We start from the raw sequence: 14,091 nt of genomic DNA, 5'->3' as shown, positions 1-14,091 counted from the left end.
ATTTGAAACTAAAGGAAATTATCTGGGTAATTCCAGAACCTCACCATCCAGTGATAGGAATATTTTGATTTAAGCTACTAGACTCTATTGATATTTGGAAATATAACATTCAAAGCTTCTTTTCTTTTCTTTTTCTTTTTTTTACAAAAGCATACGTGATACCGTAACTCTCCTCTTTACTTTACTCTCTGTGGGTATCAAATTGGAAAGCACGAAATAATAGTTCTTGCAGATGTTGTAACCTCGCTATTGTTCCAGCAAAGCATCCCAAAGAAAAACATATTGAATCAATTCTTGGTCAAGGAGCATTAAACCTGTGTAATTGCTTAATTCTCCTAAATAACCTTGCACCTTTGGGGGCTCGCACAGTACTCTGCCATAGTATTATTTATAACGAAAAAACCTAGCATTTAAGACTCAGCACAGCTGAATTTTCTTGCTAGCTTTACTTCCTGACACTACTGAGGGGAGTAGAGCAACGGAGGAGGTGGGTGGAAGCAGATGCTGCTTAAGCGGTTTCCTGCTTAGAACATTTCTTTACATGTACGCTTACTCACTTTGCAATATTTGCATTTAAGTATGAAAAGAATTGAGCTCATTACTTCTTGCCTTCACCAACTGGTTACAGTACTGAGAGGTACATGTGGCCCGAACAATTTCATTCACATGTAGAGGTAGGAGTCGAAAGATAGCACGATAAGAAATAACTTCCTGGTTCTAGTTTTGCCGCCTGCCTTAACTCTCACACAATTGCACTGTTGATCTTTAGATGGCTTAGACCCAAGGTGAAGGCCCTCAGAAGCCTGCCGGCACTCACTCACAGTCTCCTCAATGATGACAGACCACTGCTTGCTGTACCATTCATCCTATAATTGAGGTTTGTGTTGCCATAGGGGTACATGAGGAGACTGGGGAGTTTCTTAGGAGAGATTCTTTGGGAGACTAGGCTCCTTGTAATGAAGTCAGGTAACTTCTTTGTATTCTCCAGAGTGCAGTTTTTAGTCACAGGAGAACCATTCATGTGTTACCATGAAATGATGCTAGACAACCAATTTGGGTGATACTTTTCCCCTCAGAATTAACTTTTTTACATGTATTGAATTGACCACTTGTTCTTTAATTTGTACGTTTCTCAAGAAACAGTTCTAGTCTAAGGTGGCAGTTAAAAACAGGAAAAACAAACTGGCAGTTGAGACCGAATAGGAAGTGACTATGCCATCAGCTCACACTGAGGAAAAGGAAGTTGTTGCCAGGACCTCTAAGAAAGGCAGTTGTGTAAAATTACCCTTCAACTTGCTTGCTGAGGTTCTGTCACCCTGTGGTAAAAGCTCCCATAGTTTTGTTACATCTGTACCCAAGAGAACATGAACAGAACTGGAGAATAGCAGGCAGCCCTTGCAGGACTGTTATCAGGGACTACCAGAAGTTTCTGGGGCAGAAACTCAACATTGTAGACAGGCAGCGCTCCCTCTCTACTCATGTTTTTTTCTGTGCCAAATAGATATTTTAAGATTAGTTAAAATTCAGTATGTTCCACCGTGAGGCCCACTATAAGGGTCCAACTGTAGACTGCAACAGGGGATTTTTGCTGAGAAATCGAAGGCAGAACGTTTTCTTATACTTTTACTTGGGCCCCAGAGCCAGGCCAGGCCACGCCACCTTACTCTTTTTCCTTTAGTTTCTCTTCCCCTCTCTGCTTTCTCACATATTTCTCGAGCACAGTACCAGGAACTGTGCTTAAGTGCTGGGAATACAAAGAAATGCAAAAAATACAATACAAATACAATACAATACAAATACAATACAAAAAATACAATACAAATACAATACAAAAACAAGAATCACTCAGTAACCTTTAAAAATTGTATAAAATTTAAAAAAAATAAATAAAAAACAAGGAGCACTCAAAGTGATGTATAATGATAGTAGCAATACAATTTTTAAAACTGTTACAGCAACTGGCACCAGAGAGCAGTTCATTTTACCTGCGTAGATCCTGGAAGGCTTCACAAAGAAGGTGATATTTGAGCTATGCCTTGAAAAATGGGTAGAGAATCGGGAAAAGGGAGTGGAGAAGAAGGGGGATTCCACATAGAAGGAACAGCATGAGCAAATGCCTAAGCGAGGCATGTGTATTCCCATCACCTAATGACCTGGTTAAAATACAGATCCTGTGCTCCATTTGGACAGATTCTGATTTTGAAGGTTTCAGATGAAGAAAGGGCATTTGTATTTTATTTTTTAAAAAAAAAACACTCCCCAGGTGATTATGATGCGTCCTCTTGGTTATGAACCACTAACTTAGAGGAATGACAAGCTTTCTTTGAGGACGAGCTGGTAGTTTGGTCTAACAGGCAGAGGCCTGTTACATGAGGCATTCCCAGCAATGAAGTTGGAAGGAGGAATGGGGGACAGACTGTGAGGCTTGTCTGCCATGCTAAAGACTTTGGACTTGATCCCATAGGCTCCCAGGAGTACTGAGTGGTTTTAAGGAAGAGAGGAATTTGCTCCAGATTTGTATTTTTTTTTAAACTCTCTATTTAGTACATAAAAGACAGATTGGATATGGGAGAGACTGGAAGCAGAGGGACCTATTAAGATGCTATTAGGAGGCCATTGTAAAAGTACAAGAGAAGAATTGAACTAAATTAACGGCTGTAGAATAAAATACCTAGGAATAAACCTACCTAAGGAGACAAAAGACCTGTATGGAGAAAACTATAAGACACTGAAAGAAATTAAAGATGATACAAACAGATGGAGAGATATACCATATTCTTGGATTGGAAGAATCAACATTGTGAAAATGACTATACTACCCAAAGCAATCTACAGATTCAATGCAATCCCAGTCAAATTACAAATGACATTTTTCACAGAACTAGAACAAAAAATTTCACAATTTGTATGGAAACACAAAAGACCACGAATAGCCAAAGCAATCTTGAGAAAGAAAAACGGAGCTGGAGGAATCAGGCTCCCAGACTTCAGACTATACTACAAAACTACAGTAATCAAGACAGTGTGGTACTGGCACAAAAACAGAAATATAGATCAATGGAACAGGATAGAAAGGCCAGAGATAAACCCATGCACTTATGGTCAACTAATCTATGACAAAGGAGGCAAGGGTATACAATGGAGAAAAGACAGCCTCTTCAATAAGTGGTGCTGGGAAAACTGGACAGCTACATGTAAAAGAATGAAATTGGAACACTTCCTAACACCATACACAAAAATATACTCAAAATGGATTAAAGACCTAAATGTAAGGCCAGACACTATCAAACCCTTAGAGGAAAACATAGGCAGAACACTCTATGACATAAATCACAGAAAAATCCTTTTTGACCCACCTCCTAGAGAAATGGAAATAAAAACAAAAATAAGCAAATGGGACCTAATGAAACTTAAAAGCTTTTGCACAGCAAAGGAAACCATAAACAAGACCAAAAGACAACCCTCAGAATGGGAGAAAATAGTTGCAAACGAAGCAACTGACAAAGGATTAATCTCCAAAATTTACAAGCAGCTCATGCAGCTCAATAACACGAAAACAAACAACCCAATCCAAAAATGGGCAGAAGACCTAAATAGACATTTCTCCAAAGAAGATATACAGATTGCCAACAAACACGTGAAAGGATGTTGAACATCACTGATCATTAGAGAAATTCAAATCAAAACTACAATTAGGTATCACCTCACACCAGTCAGAATGGCCATCATCAAAAAATCTACAAACAGTAAATGCTGGAGCGGGTGTGGAGAAAAGGGAACCCTCTTGCACTGTTGGTGGGAGTGTAAATTGATACAGCCACTATGGAGAAAAGTATGTAGGTTCCTTAAAAAACTAAAAATAGAACTATCATATGACCCAGCAATCCCACTACTGGGCATATACCCTGAGAAAACCATAATTCAAAAAGAGCCATGGGGCTTCCCTGGTGGCACAGTGGTTGAGAGTCCGCCTGCCAATGCAGGGGACACGGGTTCGTGCCCCGATCTGGGAGGATCCCACATGCCGCGGAGCGGCTAGGCCCGTGAGCCATGGCTGCTGAGCCTGCACGTCCGGAGCCTATGCTCCGCAACGAGAGGCCACAACAGTGAGAGGCCCGCGTACCGCAAAAAAAAAAAAAAAAAAAAAAGCCATGTACCAGAATGTTCATTGCAGCACTATTTACAATAGCCAGGACATGGAAGCAGCCTAAGTGTCCATCAACAGATGAATGGATAAAGAAGATGTGGCACATATATACAATGGAATATTACTCAGCCATAAAAAGAAATGAAATTGAGTTACTTGTAGTGAAGTGGATGGACCTAGAGTCTGTCATGCAGAGTGAAGTAAGTCAGAAAGAGAAAAACAAATACCATATGTTGACATATGTATATGGAGTCTGAAAACAAACAAACAAAAAAAGGTTCTGATGAGCCTGGGGCAGGACAGGAATAAACATGCAGACGTAGCAAATGGACTTGAGGACACGGGGAGGGGGATGGGTAAGCTGGGACGAAGTGAGAGAGTAGCATGGACATATATACACTACCAAATGTAAAGTAGATAGCTAGTGGGAAGCAGCCGCATGGCACAGGGAGATCAGCTGTGTGCTTTGTGTCCACCTAAAGGGGTGGGATAGGGAGTGTGGGTGGGAGGGAGACGCAAGAGGGAGGGGATATGGGGATATATGTGTACGTATAGCTGATTCACTTTGTTATACAGCAGAAATTAACACACCATCGTAAAGCAATTATACTCCAATAAAGATGTTAAAAAAAATTGTATGAAAGGAATTCTGGCTAAGGACAAAGTTGTTAATAAAATAGTCATCTTTTGTAATTTAAACAACTCTGAAATTCAAAAATAAAAATAAGAATTATGGGGAGAAAAAGAGAAGCACATGTGATCAACAACAGTTTTATCATATTCTGTATTATATTATTATGATGTACAAATCAATAACTTAATTAAACATTGATACAATTAAATTTTTTAAATTAATTAATTAATTAATTAATTATTGGCTGTGAGAATGAAGAGGAAGGGATAGATTCCAGAAATAATTTGGAGGTGAAATAAACAGCATTCAGTTGATTGGATGTGGACAGGACCAGAGGGAGAGGTTTAAAATGCCAGAGACATCTAGCTTAGAGAACTGGGTAAGCGTTGATGCCTGGAACTGAGCCAGGGCATACAGAAGGAGGACCAGGTTTTGGGGAAAGATAAGGAGTTTAGTTTGGATACACTGAGTTTGAGGTGCCTGTATGACATTTAAGTGGAGATGTCTAGAAGGCAGTTGAAAGTAACAAGAGGTCAGATTGCAAATACACATCTGAGAATTGCAAAGAGAAATGCTTTGTAACCTCATGGCGAGGTGTCAATAGAGGGCATAAAAAATAGAAATCAAGTTGGACCCATTCACCTCCTATTTAGAAAATCACTTCTTGAATAATTTTTCTATGTTTTGGTCTGGTTAAATGCTGCCTGTGCCTACTGACATTATATCTATCTCAAAAAGTATACTATTTTCTTCAGAGTAATGATTGTTAATCTCATGTCTATAAGATGGTATTACTAAATATTTCTGCTGTGTCCCTGCATGCGTAGATTGCCTTTTGAATGCATGATAATGACAGTAAAGAAAGGAATGGAGCAAAGGACAGAAATGATGTGAAGAGATCTGAATGCTATGTTGCCAGGTTTTCTGGGATGGTTTTCTTGCATGCAACTGTAAAATAGATTATTGTGCGCCAGAACGGTTTGTATTATATTTCCCCTCCTACACTCAAAAGAAAATGAGGTGGGAGATGACATGCATGCCTGGTTTCATGAGGCCAAGTCAGTGTCTTCTACAATAGAAAGAAAAACAGGAACAATTTATTGCAATCTAAAGCACAGATTACTGGCAAAGTCATGATGTTTGCCTGCTGTGAAAGTGCACAGCAACCTTAGTTAATACTGCTTCAATTTTTCAGAATCATTCATGCCATTCTGGTTCTTCCATTCTTTCTGTGCTATTGACCTTTTATGAAACTTCACACATCCCTATAGTTTACCGTATGTGAAGGTAGGCATTCAAGTGGCTAAATGCCAACTTGAAATTCACATAGATAAATCATGCTTTTCATATAAATTGTGAAAATAGTGGTAGACATTTACAATCTGAGATCATGAAAGCAGATACAAACAGAGTATATTTTAAATGTTTTGTACAATGCATTTTATTATGTGTTTGGGTTTTTCTCAGGTGTTACAAGAAACTGAAATATACCAGCTCTTAAATTTTAAAGTAACGTTTGCATCTGACAATATACAGATTCCTGCTATGCAAATATAGAGAAATGAGTGCTTACTAAGTTATGAAGGATGGATTTAGTTCATGAAACATATACTATAAAGAGATTATTTTCTTCTTTTTTTGCCAGACTCTCAAAGCATAAAAAGGTTATTGCTGTATGGAAAGGTCACTTGTATGAACAATGACAAAAGAAACTGTGTCCGGGTTGTAAAATGCTGGGTTGTTGAATATGTTTCCTACTAGAAAAAAAAAAAAGTAAGGTAATCAATGTGAGAATGCATAACAATACACTTCAATATCACTCTTCTACTTTGGCTCTGCACATAGTAAATTAGGTATAAAGTAGTTCTTTCATTGTCCTTTTTAAAGCAAGAAGCTCAAGCCAAAGTCATATTAATGTAAATTGAGGAATTAAAGCTATTATTTATATAGTGCTTACTATTATTTATATAGTGTCAGGCATGGTTGCAAATTATATATACACCCACGTAATCCTCAGCATGACTCCATGAGCTAGGTACTACTATCATAATGTCGTTCCCATTTTACAGTTGATGAAACTGAGGTACAGAGAGATTAAGTAACTCATGCAAGGTAGGGCTGGCAGATAAAGTACAGGATGCCCAGTTAAATTTTAATTTTAATAAGCGACGAATAATTCTACATGAGACATGTACTTAAAAAGTATTATTTTCTGAAATTCGAGTTCAACTGGCTGTCCTGCTTTTTTATTTGCTAAATTTGACAACCCTACCAGCCAAGATCATATAGTTATTAAGGAGTGGAGCCAGAATTTGAACCCAGGGAGTGTGACATCAGAATTCATGCTCTTAACCACTATGCTTTTACTGGTTATAAGGAATGCAGGGTAGAGTGCTTTATTATCTATATGAAGAATATTGAAAAATATCATGACTCATGAATACCTCACGGGCAGGATCATAGATTTATAAGTTTGAATTTATTTCAACTTACTCTAATTGTTACTATTATTTGGGCACAGTATTTATAGTGAGAATTTTTGTTCTAAAACTAATAAGACCTATAACATTTTTGAACTAATTTTTTCTTCAGTGCTCTCCAAGGAGAGAGACTAAAGAAAAAGTGTGATTCAGTGTGATGTGTGGAATTAACTGATCAGTACTGTTATTCCAAACACCTTACTCTTCCTTCAGAAAGCAGCTTCGTGTTGTTTATAAAGAGTAAGAGCTTTTTAAAAGAAAAATATGTGATATATTTACTCACACCATTTTCTTCTCTCTTCTTTTGATATTTTTACTCTAGAATAGATAAAGGGGCATCAACTTTTTGCAGGGTAATGCAATTTAATGGAAAAAACCTGGGCTTTGGAGCCAGACAGACCTTATTGGCTGTGCAAACTTGATGTCTGAGCCTCATTTTCCTCATCTAGGAAACGGGGATTATTAATGCCTCTTTCAAGTGGTGATGATGAGGCTTAAATGAGATAATGAACATACACCGCTCTAATGTGGTATCTGATACAGAATTGACACTTTACAAATAGTGGTAGTTCCTATCCCCTGTACCTCTGCCTCTTCCCCTGAGCCTCCACTACTGTCAGCAACCCTCATGAATCTTTGAAAATCTTCTGCTTATTTATGAAAGCATTTTGACTTGCAGAGGTTACATAGCAATCAGGGGTAGAGTCAGGTGGAATCCAGAGTGCGTAAAATGTTTTTCTTCTTTTTGTGATTTGTTTGAATCCCTAAAATGTTTAGTTTAGAACAGAAGACTGCAGTGTGATTTCTGCTCTTAGAAATCCATTGTGAGGATTTTGGAGGTGCTCTTTTTCCCGCCTACATTGAGAATGTTCTTAGAGTTTCAGAGTGGGGTTTATATACTTCAGTTTCATGGGGAAAGTCACCATGGACATCTCTGAGGGACACAGAGAGGCACAAAAAGAAATGGCAAGAGCAGGGAAATGATGTCATTAAAGCATTTTCCTGTGTATACATGTGTACACACGCATGTGTGTTGAAGCACGAGGTGGTGATGTGTGATGAGGGAAAATACAAAAGTTACTATAATAAAATCAGATGCAGTTATGGTCAAATACAAAGTCATTATAATATTGAAAAAAAAATCAATTCGGGAAGGTGCTATACAGTGTACTAAGTAAGAACATGGACTGTGGAGCCAGACTACTGAGGTTCAAATCCCAGTCTTGTTTACGTACTAGCTCTGTGATCTTCAGCAAGGTGTTTAGTTTTCTGTACCTCAGTCTCCTCATCTGTCAAATGTGGGTAATAAAAATACCTATCTAATCGAGTTTACTTAAGACCTTAAATATGTGCTATTTTTCCTTTAAACTTTTATTGAAGTATGCCATACATACAGAAAGTTGCACAGATCATGTGCTGAACAGCTCAATGAAATTCCACAAAATCAACACACTCATGTATCTGTCACCCAGATCAAGAAACAGAACGCTACCCACACCCCAGAAGTCTTCTTGATGCCCTCATCCAGTCAATACCTCCTCCAGCCCAAATGTGTCCATCTCCGTGTCTTCAAACCTTATGGATTCATATTTTCTACCTTTGAACTTTAAATGAGGATCTATGTGATGTGCTTAGAACAGTGCCTGGCACATAGTAAACACAATATAAGCTTTCCAAAGTGATTTTAACCATAACAAGAAAGAAGGTATGTTTTGGGGGTAGAATTCTTAATAGGAATAAGGAAATCAAAAGCAAACTTGTGAGCTAAAGGAAATGACAAAGTTAAATATAACAAGCTTCTTTAAAAAATATTAGAGTTCTGGAAAACATTTTGTTTCTATAAATTATATCTATTGTGTATTCCATGGTAAGAAAAACACATTCCATTTGAGACATCAGAGAAAACATATGCCCAAACATTTTAACACAATCCAGAATAAGATTTTTATTCAAATTGTTAAAAGATTAATAAATGAAAAACGAGTTTGGCAGAAGCCTTTTCGGGCCTCAGTGTCCTCATTGTAAAATGAAGACAATTGGTCCATCTCTAAGGTTCTTTCCAGCACTGACATTTAATGATTATATTTTAAAAATTTCTTAAAAAGCAAAATCTGGAAATCTCCGAGCCACTGTTTTATAGACAAATAATAAATCTAGAGTCACAGTTAAACATCACCTTTCAGAAGAAAGGCAGCAGGGTTTCTATGAGAGAAAATCATGTCTGATTAATCTATTAACACTCAAGAGAGTAAATAACGTATGGACAAGGAGAAACCAGGGGATAGGATCTACACAGACTTTTTAAAAATCTTTTGACAGGCTTCCATACTGTTGACATTTTTGTTGCTGTTAAATGAGTCCCTATGGGACTTGGGGAAACATTTTGCCATGGAAGGTGAGCTAACTTACAGAATGAAATGGAGAATAGGAAAAAGTGGGTGCTTCTCTGGATGGAGAAGCGTCAGCATTAAGATTCCCATGGTCCCAGGCTTATTTAAATGTTATAAGTCGTGTAAAATAAGGTGTACACAGTGGTATTTCTGTGTTTGTAGCTGGCACTAAGCTCTTCTCAGTAGTGAAGTGGTAAGCCAACATAGGATAAATTGCAGGAAGATCTCTCAAAATTGGGGGAGTAAGAAAAAGAAACAATAGATTACTTCAGCAAGGTAAAGCGTTTATAGAAAAAAATTCCTAACTATACAATATGAATAATAAGATCTGTTGTTACTTGTGGCTCTGGAAAGAGACTCAGGAGTTGTAGATATTTCTAGAACAATTTCAGCTGACTGTGCCATTTTGGCTGGAAAGGTCAACAAAATGCTGTGCGTCAATAGAAAACAGACTAGAAACAGAATAACACGTTATCCTATTTTGGAAAAAAAAATTTAAACCTTCTACAGCCACATCTGGAGCAGAATATTTAATTCTGGGGGTTTTAATTTAAGAAAGGCAAAATGTACCTCAAGGTGGTATAGAGATGGGCAGCAAGAATGAAGGAGTGAGAAGGAGCTGTACTGAGACAGACTCAGTGTTAGGATTCTTTAACCCAAAAGGATGAAGATAGAGGCAACGGCCAAAGTTCACTAATAGTGCTTATTTAGTACTCACTATGTGCCTGGCACAGGTCTTAGCACTTGACGTTTACTGAATCATTCAATACCTATTAACCCTATAACGTAGGTCCCACTATTATCCTCATTATAAAAGCATCATGAAGGATATGTACAGAGTAAATAGTGATCAAAGCTATTCACTGGCTAGAGCTCAGCACAGACCTTAAACCTCAAAAGAGTCAAATCCAAGACAAGCAAAAGGAAGTGAGACTTTACACAGTGGGCAGTAAAACCTAGGGAGCTCACCACCTAAAGCAACAGTACAAGTTGAGCTGAAAAGAGATTCCAAGAAGGATTTAGACTATATTTATAGAAGATAAAACCAAAATAGCTTATGAAGAGAATCTTGTGAAATGTCCTTAACCTTTGAGGTTGTCATAAATGAGGACAGCCACACCCTCTCTCCTACTGCCAACGTGTGTCTGAATCCCCCTGTACAAATTCTGGGCTGGATGGGCCAGAAATTTGGCCAAGTGTGGCTTTTCCTTTTAATTATGATGTAAGTAGGGGAATGGTACATGAATTCCCTGTGGGCATTTCAAGATGGTTGTAATTTATACTATACTTGAATGTTTTCATTGATAACTTAAACTACACATAATCCTATTTTAAGCAAAGCTTTGCCCTGTAGAAATGGATCTTTTTCAAAAAATTACGTGCAGAAGAATGAATTGCCACACAGGAGCAGGTAGAGGGTTTTTGCTTTAATATCCACCCTCTAGTCAGTGTTTATTTTGGGTTATTTCATGCCCATATATCTTAAAGATATTACATTTCAGAGAAAATACATTGCATACAAGGAAAAACAAAAAAAATAGCTGGAAAGAATATCCCTCTGTAAAAACCCTCCCATGAAAACTTACATAGTACCTTCTCTGTCACATCAGTCGTCATGAAACTCAAGCACAGACCCATCCAGTGTTGCTGAGGGCTTCTTCGGTCTTGTTGGTATAACACTGCTAGACTCCACAGAATACACCAACGTTCTCCCTTGGCTTGATGACCTCTACCTTTTTGAAACACTGTGTGTGCGCCGGGCATACCATGAAAAAGAAACAGAGAAGAAAGTCTAGGAGTGAATGTGTAGTTCACAGAGAACTAACCTTATCTGTGGGAAGGAAGTATGAAAAGAAAAATGAAAAAATATTGGAAAGCTGAGAAACAGAGGAAGGTGAAAGGGACAAATGAAAAGATAGCATTGTTCTGAAGTATATTATACAATTAAAAATTGTTTGGGGAGTTCCCTGGTTGCCTAGTGGTTAGGATTCCAGGCTTTCACTGTTGTCGCCCAGGTTCAACCCCTGGTTGGGAAACTGAGATCCTGCAAGCCACGCAGTGCGGCCAACAACAAAAATAATAAAAATTAAAAATTTCTTTAAAAAATTGTTTAAAAGAGAGATAGGACTAAATGTGGATCTAAATGGTAACATGGATAATTGGGCCATAAGCAAAATGGCGAAGCTGACCAACCCCTTGAGCGATTCTACTTCTCATAGCAGAGGCTCTGTGCTCTCCTCACTCCCCTCACCCTGACCCTGTGTGCTCTGGCTGCCCAAAGCTCATTTCGACAGCTAGCGGCTAAGCCAGTACTTCCCCAGGCAGTGCCCCGGTGCTAGGCCACTCTCACCTCTCTTGGTCAAAATGAATCTGTGTTCTGCCCATCTTGTTACCCTAGCTTGAGAACATTTTCAGCTTCATAGAGAATACTTATTAAATGCAGCTCTCTCTTTACTTCTAGTTGCAAGCAGAGATATTTTGGGAGCAGAGGCCTCCTGACACCCTCAAATATCTGGTGGAAAGCCAACAGTTTTTGTCTAAATCAGGTAACCACAGTGACCTTACGTTTCCTCATCTGTAGAATGGAGCTAATAATACCCTTCCTTTCTCTTACAATTGACAACACTCTGACACACATTTACCTGTTTGGTCCTCAAAGCCACCCTGTGAGGTAAGGATTATTTCTCCATCTTACAGACAAGGGAACTGAAGCTCAGTGAGGTTAAGTAGCCTGTCCTGGGATAATATGTGAAAGGGCTAGTGCGGGAGGAGAGAAGTCAGCTAGCCAAGACAGTGAGTTGATATGCGATGATAAAGCTGGTGATGGAGCCACGTAGCTGTGCGGAGGCAGTATGGAATCAAGGGTGTATGTATGGACTTTGGAGTCACAGACACCTAGGTATGAATCCTGGCCCTGCCTCATTTTACCTGGCATCCCTTGGGCAGGTCACCTTCTCTGAGTCTACATTTCCTCATTTGGAAGATGCAGATAATAGTGCTTCCCTTATGGACCTGTTGTGAGGATAAGCTGAGTGTAATGTACTTAGTACAGTGCAAGGCACATGAGAAACATGCAAAACATCTGGAAGCTTCTGGAATCATTAGTGGTAGTAATACTTGGTGAGTGTGCTAGCCCAGAACATGAAGTCCACTGGCCCAAAGGTAGAGTTAGCCACTAGTAAGCAGGCCGTGGGCAAACAGAACCAAACATGGTTGGCACAAGGAAAGAAAAAGGAGACTGGTCAAGGCTGCCTAGGACTAGGTTGCAGTTTCCTTAGAACAGTGGTTCCCAAACTTGAACCTGTACTAGAATTACAGGGCTCATTAAATGACAGATGGCTGGGCCTTACTCCCAGAGTGTCTGATTCAGAAGTTGAGGATGGGGCCTGAGAATCTACATTTATAATGAGTTCCCTGATCTTGGGAGCCCACTTTGAGAATCATTGTCACAGAATAAAGAATCCTGTCCAGTTCTAGGCATCAGAGTCTCCTTGCCTTTGTCTCCTCTTTCTATCTTAATAAAAATTCACCTGAAAAGTGCCAACCTGGTTCTGGTAGAACAAAGGGAATTGCCCATAACTGGTCCAGGGGAGCTTAGGCAATTAGAGGACTGCTGGAAACCAGGGATGGTAGTGGCAATGACTGCCCCAGTTAGAGGATGGGGAGAAGTCTTACAGCAGAATAAAGGTCAAAACTCAGATGAGAAAGAATCAGAGACAGCTGTGATTACTGAGCCCTTCCCAGCTTGGATTTCCTTCACAAGCTTTTTCTTGCCTAAGCTTTTTATCCCTTTTGTAACTACAACTGTATTGGGGGTAATGGGAGAAAGATTCACTGTATTTTCTTTATGCACTTTTCCTACTCCCTTGTTTTATTCTTTGTCAACCACAAGGCTAATGTGAACTTGGAGAGCCTAGAGCAGCATGCACAGATTATGGCAGCCAGAGCAAAAAGTTTAACAAAATTAGACATGTCTCTTGAAGTAAAGTACGTGCTATGTGCTCTGTATCATGTTACGGCAAATTTGAAAACCAAGGGCTGTGTTCCAAGTCACCACCTGGCAGCTGTCAGTAACAAAGCCTCTGCTACCTGTTAAAGACAGTTAATGAAGCAGTCTGTATTTATAAATTAGAGGATTTGTCTTTGAAAATAGTAACCTAATAGAATGAGAAAGATAGATAGCCTTGGATTTAGACTTCTGGATTAGAAATGTGTCCCATGTATTTCCAGAAGGTGAAAGAACTTGTGCTCTTACATATTGAGAATATATATATTTCTACTGCAAATCTTAGGAAAATGAAACACGAATAGGAACCTCTGCTATAATTCTAAGAATGTAAGTTTCTTCAGCTCTTGACACAGAGATACTTTGGACTAGGGATTCCATATACGGTGTCTGGGCCTGTTCAGTGCCTTCAGCTATCAGGTATTTGCCTGTAC

Source organism: Leucopleurus acutus (assembly GCF_964270905.1).
Source record: "Leucopleurus acutus genome assembly, chromosome: X".
In the NCBI taxonomy this organism is placed as follows: Eukaryota; Metazoa; Chordata; class Mammalia; order Artiodactyla; family Delphinidae; genus Leucopleurus; species Leucopleurus acutus.
Note: the sequence above shows the minus strand (reverse complement) of the source record.